Genomic DNA, 23,765 nt, shown 5'->3' on the forward strand with positions numbered 1-23,765 from the left:
CATCATTTAAAGCCCATTTTGCTTATAGTAACACCACAACTTCTTTTATATAAACCTTGTTATCTCATATTAAAGTGGCAATGACACACACAAGAACCTACATATTAAGCAACTTCTTGCAATTTCTTCCCTTTAAAAAAAAATCCATTTCAGTATTATTACCAGGTAAATATTTTGTCATCCTGTCAGATAAGAAAAAGAACACATACAACACTTAAAATGATAAAGTATATTTCTAATATATGCAGTAATAAATATCGCAGGTACTGATTTTACCTGTAGTTGCCAGTTATTTGTTATTTGCATAATATTGCATCAACGTTTTTTCACAATAATTTGTACTCTTTGTTCTGATCAGAAATGTGCATTTCTGTCATGTTTGAAAAAGAAAACGAACAACACTTACACCTATAGAGTATATTTCTAATGTCTGCAGTAATAAATATCACGGAAACTGTGATTTTACCTGCAGTTACCAGTTACTTGTTATTTGCATAGTATTTTACCAGTGCTTTTTCACAATGATTTGCACTCTGTATTCCGGTCAGAAATGTGCATTTATCATCAGCAAATCACACAGACTTACAGGGAAACAAGTCTTGGAATCAGTCACAACATTCGGAAAGATTAATCATGACAATATTGCTGTTTTGCTCGGAAAACTTCCCTCCATTCTGTTTCTATTGCCTCGGTGGTTTGTTTTTATAAACAAGCTGCATTTGTTAGGAAAAGGAAGCAGCTCTCTTATTCAAACTTATGGTTTTGGAGTCTAAACATGCAATACCGTGACAAACAAATAACAGCCACCGTGTGCTCTGGAGCAACAGGAGAAAGTGCAACTGCCTCGCCTGCCCTGGTCTGCTCAGTGTACAAAATATATAAGATATAGAAAGGACAAAATGCCTTCCTTCGCCCCTGTAGGGGTTTGTTCATCCAGAACCCAGCACTGCCATGCACGCTGTGTGATTTTACACCAGCTTTGAGGATAAAGGAGGTAATACCCGGTGCGGGACGATGTGTCTCTGCATCCCTGAGCAGAGATGGATCAGGAGGAAAAGCTGTTGATGAACAGGTCCCCTTGATGGATGGCCAGAGGATGGATCCTGCCATCGTGCCTCACTTCAGTCCATCTTTTAGCCAGAATTTGGGCCTCGGAAGCTTTGCCTGGACAAGCAGGGACCTCACCTGTATGTTAACAAATACATGGAAGCTGTGGTAGCCCGTGATGGGGCCAGGTGGCCTGTCCACCGTGTCAGAAAAAACAGGACCGAGGTGCAAAGAGAGGGAGAGTGGTTAAAAAAAGGGGCTCAAAGTACGTCTCTGCATTTCACCTCCTGGCCTCGTAAGATCACGGTGCTTCAAACAAATTGCTTTGAGGCGCGGAGCTTTCACTTTAAACTGCAAAGTTGGCTCTCAAACCTGGCCTCTGACAAGGGTGGAAAACCTCGTTAGCAAAATCCCTTAAACATTTGCTTTGTTGCGCAGTAAATTTGCCGTCTTTAAGGGTTATAAAGTGGTCACAAAATGCCTGGTGTTAAGAAGATAGTTATCTCTAGGGCTATAAAAAGGTATTTCCAGCCTTATTGCTGAACTGCGTAAATCAAGGCCATCCACCCCTCCATTAGAAGCTAAGCTCTTAAGGCCGATATGGACAAAGGACTTGGTTGTTTATGCAGCAACAACATCTGCTTACACTCAGCCTCATTGTCAAAGAGCTGTTGGTTAAAAGCACAGGATCTCCTTTCTCTCCATTTCATGCTGTATTATGTTTCATGCGGGAATATCTAGTCTCCGAGGCTTGACCACTGCTTTTATCTGCTGGACTTTAAAGACTTAGCTGCTCGTAGTGAGAATCCGATCATCGCCTCCCCAGCAGTCTGGAGGGTGCGTTTTCGCCGGACACTTGAAAAATTTCTTTTGGTCTCCAGACACCTTTCTGCAAAGTATTAGCTTTCCTCTGCTGCTCTGAAGCTAAAGCTCCTGTGTAAACAGCTCTCCCGTTCAGTTTAAGATAAAATACGGTGTTTGGATCTGAATTCCTCAAATGCTATGTGCGCACAACAAAAGAGCATTAATTACACACGAGCCACAAAACGCCGATGCACTCTCCAGGCTGTATGATCAGCGTTGGTATCAAATAAAATGTTTCTGAGCTTTTCTGGCTGACACAACGTAGTTTTTCTTAGACCTGCATCACTAACCCAGTCAGAAGAGAGAACGGTGTGTTGCAGTTATTCAGTCTTTTGAAGAAAAAGCACGTGAAGGAAAGAAACTGCCCTGCAAATTAGTGAAGTTTCACTTTGCTGCTCTTCCCTATCTGTCCCTCAACATGCATTCAAGGACAGAAAATGCTTAATGTATAAATTTAAATAGTTGTAGGCGACGTGCTCCTTTCCCTCATCTGCAGGCTATAGTGTGTTCAGACATTGTCCTGTACGGCTCAAAAATGCGTGTCCAGAATAAACCCAAGACATATGTACATCTCACACAAGAAAGCCGTGACACAGTTTGCAGAGATGATGGGTTTTCCTTGAGACAGTATTTTCACAGTACTGCACCAATTAATTTGACCGTAGCCCCGCAGCGCATGTTTTAATAACATGATTGTCGAAACCACAGTCCGATGTGTGTGTCATGCGTGAAGATTTGACCAGATTTTGCAGAGGAAAAAGGTGTAAAAGTTGGCATCCGACAAATTTAGGTATGCTGAGGTGAATGTGCACTGCCATGGCTTAAAACTTCAAGAAGAAAAGCAAAAAGTGAATACAGGAGCAAAGGGGACCCATGGCAGGGAGGTGAGGGCAAAGCGCAGGGAAAACCAAATCGCAGCTCAGTGGCAGGAACCCAAAAAGCACCCCGGGGGAAAAAATACCCCAGACCATCCACCTCTGAAAGGGGAGCAGTGGGTGACATAAGGTTTTCTCACCCCAAGGCTGGTGAGTCCTGCCTCCAGTTGTTGCTCCCCTTGCATTGTGGAATGCCTTCTTGAAAGTAAACAAGTCCTGCTTAAAATAATTTTTGTTTGTTTGTTTGTTTGTTTGTTTTTTTAACGTCTGACTTGTGTTTCTGTTCTGGAAACTTGCTGCTTTGATAGTTAGAAACTTCTAATTTCTGCTGTAAAAGTGCTCATGCACAGTGGAAATAAATGTGTTTCTCTTTCGGCATTTTGGCTGAAGCAGTTTTTCTCTCCCCTGCTGTTTGCACATGCAGTTATTTATAGGGAACCCCTGTAGCCCTGCTTGGAGCCCACTCTGCAAAGGCACACGGGCCACTAAACTGGCCTGTTCCCTCAGTCCCTCTTCCCATCCTGTCTATTTCCCTCACTAACTTAATCCCCCCTTTCCTGCAGTTTGGTTTTCTCTTTTTCGAAGATACACAACCAATTTATTACAGAGTGCTATAGATAATTTCACCAATGTCCTGTGTGGAACTATCAACACTTCTCTTTCCTTTTCCAGATCTTATAACACACTTGCATTTTTCAGAGCTACATCAGTGAGCTCTTCTTCTTCTTCCTTGGCTGCTTCCAACTCTCAGCCTCCTCTGTACACCCACAAATTCCTGCTATTTATGTTCCTAGACCCTGTACCGCTCCATTTCATCCCATTTCTACTAATTTATTTTGCCACCAACCAGAAGGAAACACCTGGCTGTTTGGTAGGTCACACCGTTTCCAAGGGTATTGTACCCACTCCACACGTTGATAATCTTGTGTTAGGATTTCACGTTGCTGGTCACGCTCCTTCATTCCTGTGTCCTTTTACCTTATCTTATATCCTTTCTTACTTAATTCTCTTCTCCTGAAGAATCAAACAAAAAGGAAAGGTAGCACAGTATTTTTTCAGTCTTGTCCACCCACAGCAGCAGCAGCTTCCATAAACCTCACTTGCAGAAAGACCGGTGCTCTGTTTCACGAGCTACACCAGCAGGATGTATGTTGAAGCCTTAAGAGTTTTAAGTGTTTAAGAACTTAATAGAGATTTGATTCTGAATCCAGGTATGCGAAGACAATCAGCTGTATCCTTTCTGAGGACATGTGCTCCCGGCAGAAGAGCTTGCAAAAATGCTTTCACAATACTTCCTTGCAAAAACTGGTGAAGCACTGATACAGCATTTTGCCATCACAGTTGTTAAGATTCATAGACATCTGTTTCAGTCTTCATCAGGAATAAATTCCTAGATAGATGAACAGACCCAAGCTGATGCAATGTTAAGACATTCAAGAGGGATGATGTGTTTTGTTTTTTTTTTTTTTCACTTATGCCTTACTTTGCATGAGGGGAATTTGTACCTGTTTAACGGAATGGTCAGACTTAAGAATTTCAAGAGGGAGACAGATGAGAAAAATGGCAAAGTTGACAAAGGGGGTACACTGCCTCCACAGAAGACGTGTATAATTCAGCACTTTCCCCCCAGAAAGGAAATTGTAAGGCTTTTCGTCGTTAATCTACTTGTGTACGTTGGCATAAATGCATGGTGCTGTGCCACCAGTGGCTGGAGAGAGAGGACAGGGGTGCAAGATCAGAGGAAGGAGCAAAGCATCCGATTCAGAGCAGGGATAAAGTATGTCAGCACTTCCCCTGCAGGATGTAAAGAATTATTTGCATGTGCTAATTCCTTTACCTGGAGAGACTGGAGATCTGGCTTTATCGGAAACATTCCTGCAGAACAGGATCTCTGTCCTGAATTAGATACGATGTTTGTTCTCCTGAATTCAAATCCAATGAGTTCTCACTTAGTAGTTTATTGCTCCTGAGGATGTTTTCATACAGTCAGCCTCCACTTGGGGCTTCCATGGAAAGCAGCTGTTGTTTCTCTGGGTTTTTTTTGTTTTGTTTTTTTTTCCCTGTGCTTCCCCACTTCCCCCCCCCTCCAGCTTTTCTCTCTGATCACTTTTGCCACATATTTTAATTTATAGGAAAAAGCCAAAAATTAAAGATGGAGCAGGTGATACCACTGAAACTTGCTCCTCACTGGTGTAGCACAAACAGCCGAGCATCCCTCTGCATTTTCCCACTGTGGCCATGCCACTCACGGTGTTGGGTAAACGATGGTTATGGAAAGCTGTCTCCTCCTACAAGCAAAGGACAGAGTAGCTCAGAGGTTTTGGCTCCTGCAGTAGTGCAGATGACATTCTCATTACCATCACACCCCCGCTGGGACCTCTGTGTGGCATTAACCTCAAATCCGCAGTCTTTTTTTTTTGAGATATTCAGGACTGAATGTACGTTCCTCTCTGGTCAGGGCTGCCAGTTTCAGGAGTCGTCTGGGTTGCCGCTGGCGGGCAGTTTTGGGAACACTGCAAACAGATGCTTCTGGTTGTGGCTGGAAATAGGCATGGAGATATTAATTCCCCTTCCCTGCCATTTGCACGAGTGCTCTCTTCTAAAAATCAAGAGAAGGAATTGGCTCAGAGTGCTTGTTTCTCCCCCAGGTTAAAAGCTTCCCCCCCAGCCAAGTGAAAAGCCTGCAGGAATCAACTGCGTGCCGTGACCTTGCTGAGACCAGCACAGCATAGCCCCCACGCTCTGTCTTCTCCTTCATGCCACTTAGAGTGGCCAGCTGTGGTTTTGTTGTGCCGTTGGGCTGTGGATGCAAAGATTAATGCTATATGTAGACACAGTTGAGCCCAGGTGGTTTGGTGTGTTTAGCTACGCATTGCCCTTTCCCTCGCTAATTGCAGTGTGTATGTTCCTCAGGGTGACGTCGCTTGCTCAGAAGGAGTAGGGGTTAGGGTTTGGTCATGGATTCAGGAAGACCCATGAGAGATCTCGCCAGGCAGCTGGGGTTATTGGAAGGTTTTCAATGCATATTACCACGGGGGAGCTTCCACTGACGTCTTCAGAGTTAGTCAGGCTTATCGTCTGCGTCACCACTTTCAGCAAAAGTTAGGTGTTTTGCAAGCGAGGGGAACGAAATGTGGAGGTTAACAAGTAATTACAATTCAGACATTTAGAAAGATAGTGAAGACTCTTTGAAATAGCCCTACATTTCATTGCCAGTAGTTTATGTTGGTATGAGAGACAATGCAATCCGTGAATATTTCTTATGACAGAAAATATTTGATAAATGTCACTAATGATGTCATTAACCATGCTCAAGTCCATTGGTCCACAATGGGAGGATCATAGCTCCAATGCATTAGGACACACTGGAATAAACTGAATTCGCCAAAAAAAGCCACCAAACAACCTACCTACTGTTTTATTCCCTGAACAATACCTAAAGATTATTCACGTTTTTAGAAGTTTTTTTTTCACATGTTCTGTAGATAAAGGAATCTGTGAAATATATTTAAGAGCAAAATATAAAAATGAAAGTAAACCACCACTAAGGTAAAAAAGGAACAGCTAAATAACAGATGTTGACCTTTGTCCCTGCATTGGATGAAAAAATAGAAGCCTCATGCACTGCCTTCATTTAGACAAAGATCAATGAAATATTAATTTGATGCAACTTTCAAACCACAGTGTCTCTTCCCTCCCTCCTGTCAATACTCCCATTTCTTCTATTTGTTGTTTTTTTACCTTCTTTGCTTCATCATTCTTCTGCTTGGAGACAGGTTAGGAAGAAGCAGTAGTTGGTGTGCTTCTGGATCTTTAGCTTGCTTTGGGTCAGCATCTTTATCCCATGATCTTGTCTCCTCTCCCTCTTGTGATCTCCCTTTTTCTCTGGCTCTCTTTCCTCGTCCTTTTATTTCCTTTCCTTTGTAACCGAACAGCACATGTCACAAAGCCTAAGCATGAGGTTTGGTGGCGGTTTCAGATCACCAAGTTCTGTGCTGATCCCTGCAGCCAGCACGGACTAAATACAACCTTATAAAAATAGTTGTGAAAGTAAGAGTGAAGATGACATAAAGCATTGCCAAGATTAGCTTCCGAAAATATTTCTTATCTACAGCCTACTTGAACAGACATGACCTCCTTCTTCTGATACCTTCCACACATTTTTGTCTCAGCTTACGTGGTATGTGAATTATTAATGATCTACTGGGCATAACTTTGTTGCCTACTACAGTTTTGGCCAAGAGTCTTCTCTGTTGATCCACCAGCAACCATACTGTCCCCATCTCCATGCCATGCTCATCTCTGGCACTGCTCTGGCAGGCAATTGTGAGCAAAAAAACCCCAGAAAATGGTCTGTCAGGGTCCTGGAAATGTTTGGTGCAGCTCCTCTCAGGACCCTTTGGACAGGGTGACACCAGAGCCAGAAAAGTGAAAGCCGATCTGAGGCTATTGGGTGATTACTCGCAAACGTGAAGAGATTTTTGGGGCATGGATATGTGCCCGATGGTAGATGTAAAGGAAGCCAGAAGGCTTCTCACAGGTATATATTTTACATAGGTATAAACAAGTACTAAAAATGCATGCAATTATTTAACTAGAATCAATACGTTCTGGTTTGGATTCGCATAGGCATTTTGAGTAAGGCCCAGGACATTTTCTGTCTACTGAAGGTACACGCTCAGATACACTGAGAGGCAGACACGTTATTAAGATAATACAGAAAGTGGGGTGATAATATCTGTGTCACTGGAGTAGTGATTTCATTGGAACAAAAAAGATAAGCTTTTCAATGGCAAACTGTGTTTGCTAGTACTGTATTGTTGTTTCACTTGATAATAGCAACTAATATACATGTAAAAGAGAACCCAGCAAGAACTGCTCCCACACGCCAAAAAAGACACCACACTCCCCCTCCAAATTCAGAATAGAGTGCCCCAATCTGTTCTTCCAAAGGTGAAATCCAGTTATGGCACTTTTAAACCCTCGTATTTCAAAGATTGCTAGGTCTTTTAATAGCACTGTCTGACTTTCCACAGCATACAGCACTGAACTCCCAGGATTTGCTCCCAAACCTTTGTGCACTTCGTGGCTCTAAGGGAGCTGTCAGTATGGGATTTGCAACCACGAACACTAAAATACAATCTGGCCTGTGTACTCCACCCCACGTACAGGTCAGGCATGTGAAGAACCTTCCCCAGGACCAGGGTCCTGATTTTAGGGCCCGGATGTGCATCATTATGTCTGGTGTCTTAAATATTTTCAAATCTTAAATATGACACAGTTCCATCTTTGCCCATGGAAGTGCTTATGTTTATATGGATATACACTTTCATTAAAAATAGACATGCCTCTTGATCTTCGTGCTTACAGAAAATATGCTCAGAAGCAGTGACTGTTTCGGGAGCAAGCCATCATAAAAATCTGGCGTGTATTTCAGTATCGACAAGCAGATATTCACATCCGTTCTGAATTGTATGACAGCATTGTTTGTTTGTGCAAGGCAAATATCGTAGATAGCACAAATCACCATGAAATTACTGAATAGTTACTTGATCATTTAATTATTGTGCAGTTACATAATAACTCCATGACTATTGAAGCCCTTCAGATTGCATTAATTATACTCGGAGTAATTATTCCCATCCGCTGACATGGATATATGTCATATAGTTTGCTAGACAAGATAAATTTTTCAGAAAATCATGACTGAAGAGAGGGTTTTAAAAATGGTCTGGCCAGCACAGTCTTAATTATAGCACTTGGCAGTGTGAATTTATTTCACCTAACGTTGCATGATGTAATTACGTTATCCCAACAGAAAAGGATATGAATTGTGCTTTATGGTTGATATATCTCTAAGGATGAGATGCAAATGTAGAAATAACAATTAAACTAAAACTCAGTCACGTTCCAGAATAGGTTGGTCCTCTGGTCTACAGCGACACGGACCCGAAGGTCTGGCTTTAGAGGGCGGGCTGGGACACTGGTGGTCGCTGCGGAGGTGCCTGTGGAGGCACTGGGGACCTCTGCTTGCTCTGCAGCCAGGTGCAGCCCCTGGCTGCCCATCCGTCACATCTGTCCCTAATCCCACAGCGCTGGCTACCATCACGCTATGGGCAGGTGGGATTCATGGGAGCAGCTCCACAAGAGAATCCGTCCACTCACAGAGCAGGTGGCTATGGAGAGATCCATACTAAGGAGTGGAGAAAATCAAGATTTTTATCCCAGTTTTCCCTAACAAAACCTGAAGGCAGGAGCTTCCTGTACAATGTGGATGCAAGACACCTTTTTTTTTATCCAAATATGTGCTCAGAGTTGCTCTCAAAAGGCAGAAAAAAAAATGTATATGCATATGTATAAGTATAGAGAAAGTTATGGTTCATTAGATCTGGAAGGGCTAAGTTCGTTTACAGCTCTACAGGAACCTTCTTGGCTGATGCTGGGAAAATCAAACGGCAACTTTGTGATGTTGCTGAGCTGTGGGATCGTCTCATCTATTTAGACGTTGATTTATTGGGGCAGGGGCAGTTTCTTATGTGCCTATCGGGACTCAGCAGGTTGGGGCTGTGATGTTGGTTCCAGTAGCTGAATGACAACGTGAGCTAACGAAAACAAGGATGCAGCAAGGAGTGGATATACGAAGGGTATGAAGTGGCATCTGAAAGGGCATAACTGGCTCCGTTAGCACTGGCCAGTTTCCTTCTGTGTTACACATTGCAGGTGGGGTGATAACTTGTCTTGTTTTGATCAGGGCTGTGCCTCTTACTATACACTAAACAGAATCCCATTGTACCCAAAAAGTAGAAGCAGACTAATCCTAATAAAATTACTATTTTCTTGCCTTGGAACTCAGAAACAAGCACACTAAAATAATGTAACCAGTGACTGCCTAGGTGTTTTGTAGCATCATTAACAATGCTGACATTTTGTAATGGCTTGCCTTATGTGCACAGGCAATAGCCACCACAACTGCAAAGGGGCAAAACGAGACTTGTTGCCCAAATGTGGAATGGGAAAACATGCGTGAAAAGTAAACTCTGCAAGACAGGAAGGAGCAGGCAGTTAAGATGTTTGGTAAAACCAAAATAATCCTGAAAATCAGGCAGGAAGGGTAATTCTACAGAACAGCCCAGCAGAATAAGTGAAGCTGGAAAAAGTCGTCATCCTGAAAACAAGGTGTCAAGGACAAATGAGATCCCCCTTTTCTTTTTAGGGAGTAGGGGGAAGAAAAACACAAAAAAACCCCATCAATGAGTGAGTAAGGATGTGGAAGAAAGGAAGCATCCTGCTTTTGTTCTGCCTTCCTCCATCAAACAGTTGCTGGGACCAGCTGCCTTGTCCTTAGCCGCCGAGGACCACCAAGATCAATGCGCAATGTGTAACGTTAGTGAATATCAATCCAATAAGGAGTTTGTTTTAAAGTTTGGAATTAGCCTGATTTAAATAATCCCATGACAGCCATCTCTAATTCCCTAGCTGGCATAGAGATCTAGAAATGTTCGGCCGCAGCAGTCAGCGGTAATTTCAAAACATACAAGGGCACCGGGGCCTCACACACCAGAGAGAGAAATCGAATGGTTATTCACAGGGTGGGTTTATTTTAAAATTACTTTTATATTTTTTACAGTTTAGAAATGTATGAGGAGACACACTTCTACGCTTGTATCAAAGGAGACCGCTGATCTCAGATGAGTTAGATGACATATCATCTCTGTGTCATATAGCCTTCAACATATAATGTCTTCAAATATAGTTAAGATCTCACATCCCATGTGGCACGCAAAATTTAATTTATGCCACAGAAACCTTCCCTGCTCTGCTTTCCCCTTCATTGTGCTCACCAGCTGCAGTCTATGAAAGACAATTTTTTATTCGGAAATTATTCTTGTAACAATTACTAAATAATTAATACAATAATAATAATAATGAAAAATGTCTGGTTTATTCTTTGTTTCTAAATCCTAGAATTAAACCCAATGTATTAGGGCTGTGCCTGTGTGCTCATGTGACTGATTGGGCAAAGTGGACTTGCTGGTTTTGTGACCAAGGAGAACGCGCTGAACCTGTTCTGATTTTCAGTGTCCACGAAGCACAGGGAGTTGATGGAAAAGAGCTGTAGGTGTCTTTTCCCACCCATGGGCATTACTGAAGGTAACTTTTAACTTGGTCAGTGGGGGGAGGTTGACTGTCTCAGTGTCCTCTCCAGGAAATTGAGGCAGCAGCTACTTCCCCACTTTCCTTTATAACCTGAATTTCTGCTAAAATAATGCCAGTGAAAGCAGGTAATGTTGTTTCTACTTAAAATGACCACCATTAGTGTTCAGAGTCCGTGCCAGCTTGAGCTAAAAGGAATGATTTCCAATCATTGATTGGAATAATTGATATCAAGGTAATCGTGGGGTAAGCTGGCATCCCTCGATGGCCCTGGATCTCTCCGCTGGTCCCCGGCCGGTGCCCAATCCCAGCCTGGCCTGTGCCCCTGCGCTGGAGATGGGCTTTCCAGATCAGCTTCCCAGCAGCTGCATGGGTTGGCTGCATCTGGGGCTGTCAATGCCCGTAGGGTTGTGCGTGGGATTGCTTTTTAATGAAAAACAGCAATTTAAAAAATTTCATGAATTTGGGGTTGGTTGTTTTTTTGGGGTTTTTTTTGTTTGTTTTTTTTTTTAAACTTAAAATATCTAATTAACTGCTTCCTGAAGTCAGGCTCAAGGAGTCCTAAAAACAATGTTGTTTCAGCTGTAGTATGGTCACAAATTATGTACCTTGAGGAATAGTATCCTGATTCATTAGTCATATTTTGAGGAAAGAGAGGGATTGTAAACTAATCAGAATATCTCTGTGCATTTGAAGTAGTCCATTCTCTGAAAGTGCTCTACCAAACACTTTATTTAACACAGTTTAAGCTTTTAAGTACTGTGTTAAAATCTCCAGATCTGTCTGAATGAAAGGAAATGTTTTTCAGAGGGGTTCTTGAGGCTACACAAAAAATGAAGGTCAGTATCTGCAAGAATGGGGGCAAGGCATTTGTTTTGGGGTTGTTGGTACATTACTTCAGTACATTTTGTCTATGAATTGCCCTCATGATTATGCCTGCCACTGTCATTTAGGATGTTTACTGATGTTTTACCGTTACCTTTGTCAAGGAGCAATGTCCTGGAACAGAAAACTCAATAGGTCTTTCCTATAAAGTCAAAGAAACCAAACTAATCAACCTGGAAAGTTGTTCTCTGTCCCTCATTACCGGCTTCTCCTTGGATCAAAGTGTTGAGAATTGATATCAAGGTACATAGCTAATAGCTTTATTGAGCGTCTCCATGGCATATGTATCCATGCAGTCTTGAGTAAGCTCCCAAACTGCTGTGCCAGCACGCTTTGGGCTCATTTTAAAATTTACAACTATTTTTTTTTTTTTTTTCTCCAAGGGCAATCTTCTCGGCGGCTCCAAAGTCTAAAAGTCATGCACCTGGACGATAACTTTTCAGGCTCTCAGCGAGAGTGTTTTGCTCTACTCTGCCAAGAGCTTTTCATGACTTTCCCTCCTGCCCTCGTCGCTGATAGATACCATTAACAGAAAGCTTCAAGTTGTCATGAGACACGAAGCAGAATAAACAGGCTCTGGCCTTTCACCTGGCAGTTTGTAAACAGAGATTAAGTTAACAGTGTGCGTTGTCTACACCTATAAACATCCTCTCAGGACGTAGGTAACTTGAAATACACCTTGTCCTTACCATCAGGGAAAACTCACTCTTTCGTATTGTCTGTATTTTTGATGTGCGTTGCTTTGATTGACGCGTTGCTTTCGAGATAGAATCAACATGCCGTATTGGTATAAAAATAAGTTCATTTGCAGCTATTACGCTTTGGAAGCTGCTTGACGCTTCTTGGGGTAATAATAATAAGAGGTAAGAAGGATTTACAGTTAGTGAAACCTAGAAACTTTAAAATAGTGTTTATGTGGAAAATATATTCTTTGTAAGTTGACTTTAAAAAAGCAGGCCGCAAAAATACTATTTTTGCGTTTTAGTAAACTTACCCTGTGTTTTTCATATCAGTTGCGAAAACGGGAAATCACTGGTAAGCAATTCATTACACTTTGGCAAAAGCTGTCAGCCTCTGCTTGAGAGGTTCAAAAATAAGTCACACCGAGGAATGTAAAGTACCATTGATTTTAAGAAGCAGAGCTCCCTCAAAGGTTGAAATAATTGGTATGTTTATGTCGGGAAACTTAGACACTACTTTGATAGCCCGGTGACTGCAACCTCCCTTTTTTGCACCCGCTTGCAAGCCAAAAAAGACCCTGTTTTATGTGGTGACGGCATTCGTTGAGGGCCAAGGCTAACACCTTGTATGTTAATATTGAAAATGTCTGTAAGCAAACACACGAAACCTCCTTCATAACCATGTACAAACAAAGCCATCAGCCCTTCTCTCATTTGGGGGTTATCGAGTTATGTAGTTTTTTGCAGGTACTAGAGGCTTTCAGACAACCCCTGTTGCCAACGAAAAATGATCAGATTTCTTAGGAAAAAAAAAAAAAAAAAAAAAAATCCGCTAAATACAGATTCACTTCAGGAATCAAGAAGTAAATGTTGCTGATTTCTTGGCAGCGCTGCGGGCGCGGTACTGCCAAATCGCTCACTGTACAGCATGAGGCTGAACCAAGAGGCATAAAGAAGAACTAACAGTGCTAGTCACATGCAGCAATTAGCTATGGTAACAGAATTGTTTTTAAACCAGGATTTGGACTCCATTTAAATAAAACTCGCCTCAAATTTACATGTTACAAAGCACTCTGCCTGCAATGGAAGTACTTAGTGTGCTGAGTCTCTGTGATTAGATTTTAATTTCAGGCAGCCAGGCAGGCTTGGATTTGGGGGTAAAAAATACTCCTTGCTTGTAGAAAACATATTAATTCTTTAGATAAATAAAGATTCACCCTTCCCACCCCTGCCAGAGAATTATTCAACATTTTTTTAAAAAAAGCTATATTGTTAAATAGTTCTCTTCAGTCTTAAGCTGAAAACCAATATACCTTGATTAAGAAGTGATTAATATTACTTGGTGAGAAGTTAAGCTGTCATATAATAGTCTGGAGGATCCGCAAAAAGTCAGAAAGATATTACAACACAGCATGAGCTACTCTCTGATCTTCTAAATACCTGGACTATATTTGCTTCTACAATTTCTGTCTTATCTAACCTTCTTTATGTTCACCTGTAAGTTTATATTAAAGCCCCAATCAGTAGCATGGCTTCTAACACTGAGGATTTCGTACTGTACAGAAATTAACCACCTCCAGTACACGCGTTTGCACTTTGAAATCCTTCCTGCCACTGCAGTGCCTTCCCACGATAGGAAAGCCCAGACGGAAATACCAATGCAGACATGTAGATGTTGCAGCACGGAGGTACAGACATACATAAATGTGTGTACCTGATTTTTAGAATCCAAATTACTAGAGGTTATTAATAAGACGACTACCAACAACAGCAGTGATAACAACAGTTAGCCATATTGGAGAAGTGTGACGACTGGTGGCTTCTCAGACAGTATTATACCAGGTGTACTTTAACATCCAGCATAACGTATCCTTAAAAAACAGATGCTTATGCAGCCACAAAGTCTCCTCAGGGGAAAAATGTAATAATAATTTCATCCAGCGCTAAAAATCTGGTGAAACCAGCGCAAAGGCTGCACGTGGGCAAGCCTTGGCTGGCGGTGGTCGCCGTGCAAGATGGTTGCCCTCTGGATGAGGGGGAGAGCCAACGTGGGAAGGGCCGAGGGAGAAGCTCCCTTCACCTTAGGGCATGTGGCTGAGCGAGCAGGAGACCCCCTTCTCCTGGCTCCCAGCCTTACCCGCCTGACCCTGCCGCTCTTGATGGCAAAGGGAAATTAATTGGCAAATTCAGCCGGTGCACAAATCGCTCTAATTTGCTGTGATTTTGCCAGCAGCGGTGGCTACTGTGTGCTCAGGGGGGTTGTTTCCCCAGACTGCCACTGGCTGTGGAGCAGAAGTGGAGGAGGATGGACCCCGTTTCTACTTTGGGAGGTGGGAGGGCAGGACCTGCATCCCGCGGCCCGCTGGTGGTGATGCTTTGGGCGCCGGGAGCAGGGAGCAGAAGGCGCATCCCGAGGCCGGTGACTTCTGGGTCACGCTGGCTACTTGCCACCCGGCGAGGTTTTGCGCTGGTTTATGTAAAAGCAATTAGCAGGAATAAACTCCTCGTTAGCCCATGTGCTGCAAAAAAAAAAAAAAAAAAAAAAAAAAAAGCCTCCTCCCTCCGTTGAGCTGCTGCAGTCCTTCGGTGAGATGCAGGCTCCGAGCCGGCCAAATGAAGTACAGGCTCTTCTGCTGAATCTGCCTGAAACATTTTTCTTATATCCCAGCTGTTACAGCACCCAGTCGACGGAGCTGTGAGATGAGGAACATATGCCTGTAACACTTCATTTCAACAGGCTCACTTAGTGTCTCTTACTTTGATCTTTCACTGTATACTTCCTGTAACTGGAGTTAGTTACAGGCTGAAACAAAGCCCAGAGTTACCAAAGCGGTTCCCCCCCCCACTAAATATTCCTTTTGTACCAGATTCTGTTACCGAGTGCGTCAAATGAACCAGCTGGAGGACAGTGTCTCTGCGAAAACGCTGCTGCAGTTCAGACTCTTTCTATCTGCCGTTGTGGCCTTTGTGGTGCTGCACCATCCTGATAACTTTGGACCGGCTGCAGTTTTTCAGACCTGGTATTGCCCTTTATGTTCTCTTTTCTGCTAGAAACGGCCCAAACTAAATGCAATAAAGAACTGTGCAGGTCTCTGGCCGAGTCGAGAGGTCAATGCCTTGCCACTACTCCTTTATCCTTCATCATCCTTCGTGAAAAACAATGAATTTTCAATGCTAAGCTTTGGCCTGTGTATTTACTATTAACTATTCAGATAGGGCTAAATGTTTTCCCTCAACAGGAGTTCCCAAATGCTGCAATATTGTTCTCTTTGCACTGCGGACGGGCAGAGAATGATAACTCTCCATTGACGATAGAGTGGTCTTTTCCCAAAGAAGTGGTTGAACGTCATGAGCTAGTTTTGGCTACAATGGAGATGAAATGTGCCTTAAAATATACCCATGAACACACAAGCCTGCAGCGGAGTAAGCAGTCTCTGAAAACATTTAGTTTCCACAATCATGCATTCACTTGTTTTTCCAGTATCACCCTTGTAGCATAACAATCTGATGAAAATAAAACACCGGCATCGCCCCATAATAAGATTATTTTCTAACAGCACTGCCTGGGTCTGTGTACACATAATATCTTTCACATTTGTGTCAAGTGCTGTGATTCCAATGATCTTTGTTAAAGGAGAAACAAGTTTTACATATACATATGAGCAACACGCAGGGATAAAGCTTTGCTAGAATGCTGTGGTTTTTAAAAATTAAGTATGTAAATGTTGTGCTGCATAAGCATGAGGTACATTTCAAACATATGGGGATAGAAATCGAACTAGAATTCAGTTATTCTGGATTCTCATTCCTATGCTCATTTCATTACAATATGGAATTGCAGAGGGAGTCTCGCCATCTTCAGATTTCAAAGCGTCTCAGACTTCCTAATATGCATGTCAGGCTACTTGATTTTTATTATTCTTGTAAGGCAAGGTGACTGCTTAGTGCTTTACATCAACACAGTGATGATTCCTACAGAGTCAACAGAAAAGATAAAGTTAGTTCTCTTATGTTTTCTCAAATTCTAAACTTTTTGTTTGCTGGTTTTGTGGTAGAACCCAAGAGCCCTACCTTAAATCATTGAGTTTCCCAGCACATACACTTAAGGAAAGAAAACCTGGAGGTGAATTCCCTGGAGAATATAAAAAAAAAATTGAAGATACTCGTTTAAGGCTATGGAGGATGTTTCCTTGTGTGTCCTCTGGCCTACGTGACAAACCAAAGCAGATTCATTTTAAAATTTTGAGTATCTTTGAGAAGATGTTCTAACACTGCATGCTTACCATTCCCCTTTATATTTGACTGTTGATAGGCTTTGTGGAGAAGGGACTGTGTCCAGATTTTTTAAACTATGTTAGACACCTAAAGAAGCAAACAGCAGCTGGAGGCCCTTTAAAAGCAAATAGTTGCCTGATTTTTTTGGAAATAGCCCACTGAGGGCTTCTGTACTGTTAGGACCTTTGAAGACACATTTTTACCTGTATTGAAAACAGACAAAATACTGACAGAAATATATGACACAGAATCTGAATGCATTCAATAAGAAGTTGCAACACAATCTCTTCTGGGGGAAGATCAAACCTCTAAAATCAAACCTGGGAGAAGTCCACCTCTAAAATTTATTTGGGAGAGTTGTATTAACAGGAGGATGCATAGGAAGAAAAAGACTCAGTAGCAGAAATTAAAAACATTTTAATAAGATTATTGATTAGTAAAGTCGATGTATGTATTAAAATAAGATTATAACCCAGAAATGATTACCAGTTTGAATAACTAGCCTGAAGCATCTGGAAAGGTCTGTTTTCACAGAAATGACTCACCCTGTGAAAAAGAGTTGTGGGGAGGAAAAATAATTTAAAAAGAACAAATGAAAAAGCTTTGAACAAAAGTGCTAAGCATATGGCTTGTTTACGTGTCTAGCTACTAATTAGATATCCTCAAAAAAGTAATTTGTGAACTTAATGTCCAGAAGACAGCAGCTCCAATAGTGTGTAGCAAACGTGCATCAGGTCTACCCCAAGGTCTGTGGCAGAGAACATTAGCTTTAAGCATGCTTTGCTTGCTTCAGCCTAAATCTTGTACAGTATATGAACAGAACGCTTTCAGAATATTCCTGTACAGCAGAACAGACTTGCTGGTGACTGTCATTAGCTAGAGTCAGTCGTACTGGATTACTTCAGCAATCCCTTAGTCTTTGTCCTACAGCCCCCAGCACCCTTTGCTTGGCTGGAGGATTGCAGCCTCACCTCAGGCTGAGTCCAGAGGAGGCAGCTCATCAGGATTTCTGTTTCTGTTGTGTGGAAACTGCCATTTGTCCTGTCTGCCCTCTCCATAAATGTTGATGTTCTGCAGGTCTGTGTTGTGAAAAACCATCAATAACTGCAGACCTGCAGAAGGAACCAAAAGTCTCATCCAACATTGGAGTGACTGGGAAACAAATCATTCTCACACAGAACAGAGAAGACTTCTTAAAAAAAAAGCTAACAAAACTTCCAGCTGTGGTATTGCGTTGATGGACCTGTCCTCTATGATAGCTCAAAGGCCTTTAGGACTAAGCAGCATGAGAAAGCCACAAAGTTTGGAGACACCATGAACTGGGGAGAGAGGTGTCCAAGAGTCAGGGTGTCATCTCACATAAGTACCATCAGGGTCACCTTGCAGTCTGACGTTTGAGGACAAGACAAATACAACTCTTTTTTCCTTCTGCAGAGGAGGGAAGGCCTAGAGAGAGCCCAGGCTAATTCAGCACCCCCATGGTTACAGGAAGCTTGCGATTTTGAAAATATTTTTCAAATATAATTATGTTGAGGTAAAACATCTTTTAAAAAATACTGCTCAACAATGAAATGTTTCTGTCCTCCTCAAACTGTTAGGCCTGAAATCCTGCCAACAATACCCTTTGCAGCTGTTTATATTGGTTCAGTTCCCTTCCTGTTATCCATTTATTTGTTCTGTGCTTGTTAGCATTTTGTGCTAGTTCTAATTTCCTCTCCCTATCTAATCTACGCAGTTGACTCAGTTCAACTGTCAGATTCCTCCTTGTTACTGTTGCTTTTTCTCTTTTTTTCGTCTCAAGGCTCACATATTGTTTTAACTCCTCTTTAACTTAAGAAAAGCTGTATATCTCTGTGTTAAATACTGTCAGTATACACTGCATTTGCTTGCAAAACAAGGCAGAGCTTTTGGTTTCCTATCAATGCATGAAGAGTCTTTGGGATTGCGATTCCCACTAGCAGTAATGGGAAATGTGCTCATGCAAATCTCTCTTTTACCTATAGTCCCCGTTTATTTGTTTGGTCCCTAACATAAAACCAAAATAATCAGATCAAACATTCGGTGTCTTGTAGAATTTACTAGTAGAAAATAGATCAGTCTGTCTCATTTTCACTTTAAATTTTAGGGTCAAAATAGTTGGCATTTAAAACTCATAAATGTGTACCTAGAGATGTTCTCACATTCTTGCTCCATTCTTACTCTGGTGAAACTGGAATAGAGTTCAGTAAGAGTTCAGCCTAAAACGAGTTGCATAAATCTGGTTAAAGAATCCAGGATTTGTCGATGCATTTTTAATATACTTGAATATTATGGAAAATTCCATTGATTCATTCTGACTCCATAATCAATGCTCACATATTCACTAGCTTTCTCAGACAAAAGGGAACACTGCACAGAGGGGTTAATTATTCAGAAGTGACATCAGTGCTCATATCTGCGGTTATTGTCCCACAGTCCATTTTGACCAACGTCTTTAGCTCCATTCACCAAGAGCACGATCCGGAGCTCACAGGAATCAATGGCAATAACCCAACCCAGTGCAGTGAGTTCCCCGGCCAGCACAAAAGGGACTGAGCTGAAATGTGGTTTGAAAGACCACATTGAGGAGGCTTTGCCAAAACGGCTGCTCCTGCACTGAAGGTTCTGGCGATGGAAGTGCTTCTGTAGCAGAACAGAGTCAGCCCCTTGTTTTCCAGGGGCTTTGCAAATTTTGCAAATGCCCCTGGATTTGCAAAAGTGAAGGCTGTCGAAGGTTTTATGAATTTAAAGGAAGGCAAAGCAATGTAGGAACCTTGCAATGAAAGCGGTTCTGTTTCTAAATGGGTACAGCATAGTCTCAGACAGGTGTGGTGAGCTTCCTCACCCCCTGCACTTTATTATGAAAGGACATATGAAGCACAAATGTTCATGCTCCTTGGATATCTAGGAGGAAAGACTTTACAGACCTCTATCTTAGACTGAAATCTTACCATTGTATATACCTTAAAACACCTTTTCGCCAGCAGCAAATTTCTTAAACATTTTCTATTCCATCATGCGCCAGAAATGTGCTGAAAGCCATGCTGCGTAACAGCACTGGTTTAGTGATGGTATTGATGGCTGTCCTGAAGTCAGTCCCCAAATAATTTTTTTTTTTTTAAGTCAGTGGATCCCCCTAAAACTTTCTCAGTCTCTAGAGAAATTAGGCCTCCGCGTATGCCAAAACCAACCACAAGCGGTAGGTGAAGGCACCAATTAGGACAGAAATAAGGAAAGTGACTAAAAATCAGAGCCCAGGACACTGCTTTTTGAAACCCTAAAAGCTGCTACAGCATAAAGGCTGTCAGGCAGTCTGGAAAGTTAGTTAAGAGCAGGACCCCGAGAGAAAGCTCAAAGGTGCGTCTTGTTGGGCAGAGAGCTGACTGCAGCGTCGTATGTGGGAGCTCTGGGCTGGGAAAGTGCCCTTTGATGCTCATTACAAGTGTGGAGAGAAGACATCTGGACGTGTTTTGTAAATAAACAGGATTACACTAAATAATATACCTGACTCAGAGCATCCATTTCTAATGGTTTATTTTAATGATTTATTTAGACGGTAATTTCCTGCATTATTCTGCGTTCTGTATCGCCTATGTTTACTTTGCAGTTAGCGAGCCAGGCCGGCGAAATGAGCCGCATGATCTTAAGGCTCTCTCAGTGGCGAGTGATCTGAAAGCGATGTTTTGCTGCTTTCTGGAGGGAGCAAGCACGCCACTCGACGCTCCTCTCATCCTTCTGAAAAGCCAAATTAAATCACTTGCAAAGAAAATGAAATGTGGCATACAGGATCCAGGCTCGGGCGAGCTCTTAACCAAAATGATCGCTCACGGTTCAGCTCACAACAGAATACGCGGGAGCTGGGATCCTTGCTGCAAAGGCTGGGGAGCAGCTAGGTCAAGAGTGTGATAGGCAGTTGATGTCAGCTTACCACTGAAATCGTGTGTGATGTTCTGCACCGTCTTCTCACCGCTCGTGGGAGAGCATGAGAACATATGGCTTCTCTGGAGCAGCCTATGTGGTGAATTAACAGTGTATAATCTTGGAGAGATATATGCCGCCTTGGTCTAGCTTGGCTCTGGGTATCCAGACTGACTGACCTTCCCCTGACCAGCACACCTTACGCTCCCTGGGGTCACTGACAATTTTTTTTTTTTTTCCTTTTCCATGTGTTTAACTTATTTTTCTCAGAGAGGGCAGCGGTGTGTGGCTTACGACACAGCAGACTCACAGGCACTGGAACAGGGGCGCCTGCTCTTGAGGAGCTGAACCAGGCTGAAATTCTTTGCAGGCGCTGTAGTGCTGTATGCCAATAATATCTCACATGTGTCATCGGTCTTCTCTAAACGGGATGTCTTGACAGAGCACTTGTTTCAAGGAAGATCTCCCCCAGGATATGGAAGACGGTGAAAGAGTACCTCAAGACACAAGCCATTTATTGCATGGGTTCTTGGAGGAGTTGGTACGTTTCAGTGGGAAAATAGGAAAATAGGGTTATGATTATTTTCAAAAGAGATAGTGAGTCCTCTGATAAAACAGAGAAAATATCCAAATGCTTCAGTCGGAGCTGTATTTTGTATTTTTGAGTACCTCCCTGCTGGACCGTGATCAAGATCCCTGCTGAGTGCTACCTTTTCTGCCCTATGTCGAGCACAGAACAATCTGCTTCCTTTAAGATGAACCACACGTCAGAGCAACTGAGTTGAAAAACAACGCCATCTTTTCTAACACATGTTTTCTGACATTCAAAGTGGATCTTACCTCATTATATATTTGTAAAGCTTTGAGCAGACTGTTGTCATGGGTCTTGACTGTACACTGTTAAGTCATGGACTATTTGCCCATCCTCTTTTGATGTGCAATGGTGTTTCCCCATCCTCTTGATTTGTGGAATGTTCCAGGTCCACCAAAACTTGGGTGACCTTTGTCCTATGAAACTGTTAGGATATCTCAAAGAGAAAGGTTTTGAATACGTGTCTCTCAAATGGGGTAATGAACATGGCTGAGCATACACTACCTAAAGATGTGGTGCCTCCCAAAACACAACTAGGCATTACTCCATCACCTTGCTCTGTGTCCGCTTGACCCGTGGCATGGAGAAATACTCATTTCACAGGCTCGTGGAGCTCCAGCAGTTTGATACAAATGGAAATGTGTCCAGCAGGCTTTATCCCACTATCTGGGGATGCTCCAGTGACAGGCTTATCACCTGGATCAGTAACTCCTCTGTGAAACTTGTTTTGGCATCTTTCATTAGGGGAAGTTGGTCGAGGCACAGTGAATACAAAGGGCTGAGCACCTTTCTTCAGCCTAATTAAATAGGATTCCTTCTGTTTTCTTAGTCTGTTGAACAGTCATGGGAACACTTGAACTAAGTTAATTTGATCTCATCCAAGATTTGCAACTGATTTATTTCCTCACTTGCCTTATGGATTAACATCAGGCTTCAAAGTCATTTCCCACTCAAGAGTCTTTATGCTGTGCACAGGATCCAGCTCTTTCTGTGTTTTAATGGTGTGCAAGGACTTTTTGGAGGAAGCAAGGGAAAGGAGGAGAGCTTCATATGAGCCAGGACAGACCCGTGAGTAGTCCCAAAAGCAGATGTGGTGTTTGTCCCTGTGTCAGATCCAAGGTAGCAGAGGTTTCTCAGAAGACAGCATTTGCAGTCCACACACTTTGGCTCTGAGTTTGTGTTAACAAGTAGTTCACCTATAGGAGACTTGCTCCTTGAGCAGCACACATGCAGGTGTTGACCCTCCTTACGACAGCTGTGATATATGGCACCATTAGCGGTGTGTTCATCACGTAGATGCCTAAGCAGTGGGCAGAGGCACCTGAGTTTCAGGCCACACGGGTTTCTCCTGAGATTTGTAGATCCCTCACTGTTTTGGCTTTCAGGGCTCCCTCTGCCAAGCCATAACTGCTGGCGTGCATTGTTTTTACTCTTATATGGGTAATGTGCTGCTTTGGGTATGTATACGCTCTTGGCAAAGCAGGTAGAAGTGAAGCAGCTCCTGAAAAGGCTGGAAAAAGCCTTCCCACCACCCAAAGTTATTGCAAATCATACCCCAGTGCTCATTGATGTCACTTATTAATTAGACTAGCTTCTACTGAGGGTAACGTGCTGCAGAGGCCTTAGCTGGTTAAGATTGGACCAACCATGTAAACCTACAGGGGGAAAAAAATTCAGTATGAGTTTCTGATGTGCAAACTGAAATGTACGACTGCTGAGCAGTGCTGTCCTTGTCTACTTGTGTAACTTATTTCTGCAGAGTCTTTAATTTCCTGTGCGTAGAAGAATCCTGCGGTTATAGCTGTGGTAAACATGCACATGCAAAGTATAGAGAAAGAAATTATCTAATGAACTTAAATTTTAAGTAATTTATGTATAAAATCCAAGAAGTATGAAGAAGGAGGACTACGTAGTTTTCCCTGACATGCAGAGCCATGTGAATACCATGAAACAATAAATGAAACATGACACTAAATTTTCTGGCCTCATAAAAATACGCAGGGTATTTTCAATCAAGAACAGAGGATGAAATTTATTGTGTTTGCATTTTACCTGTAGAGAGGCAGAAGTGGGCTGATCAAAAGCAATAACTTCTACAAATCTTTCAATTTCTCAACAAAACATGAGTATTTCTAGTCTTTAAGATGCAAATACTAATAAATAATGAATCGTTTTGGTAATAATGATCTAATTTATCCGTTTAAGGAAACCCATTATAAATGTAAATAACAGTGCAATTCAACATTTATGAAGTCCCTGTTTTCTCTTCCTATGGAATTTATTTAACAAACGTCACTAGAACCATCCATTATTTATCATCTTTTAAAGTTTAATGAATATGGATACGAAAATTTTTAAAACCTGAAATACAGAAAATGTCTCGTTATCGCATTGATGAATCTGGCCTACAAGTTCAAATCCACAAGTGAAAATGAGTTGGCTGGTCAAAGCCACAGA

Source organism: Rissa tridactyla, chromosome Z (assembly GCF_028500815.1).
Source record: "Rissa tridactyla isolate bRisTri1 chromosome Z, bRisTri1.patW.cur.20221130, whole genome shotgun sequence".
NCBI classification, from domain to species: Eukaryota; Metazoa; Chordata; class Aves; order Charadriiformes; family Laridae; genus Rissa; species Rissa tridactyla.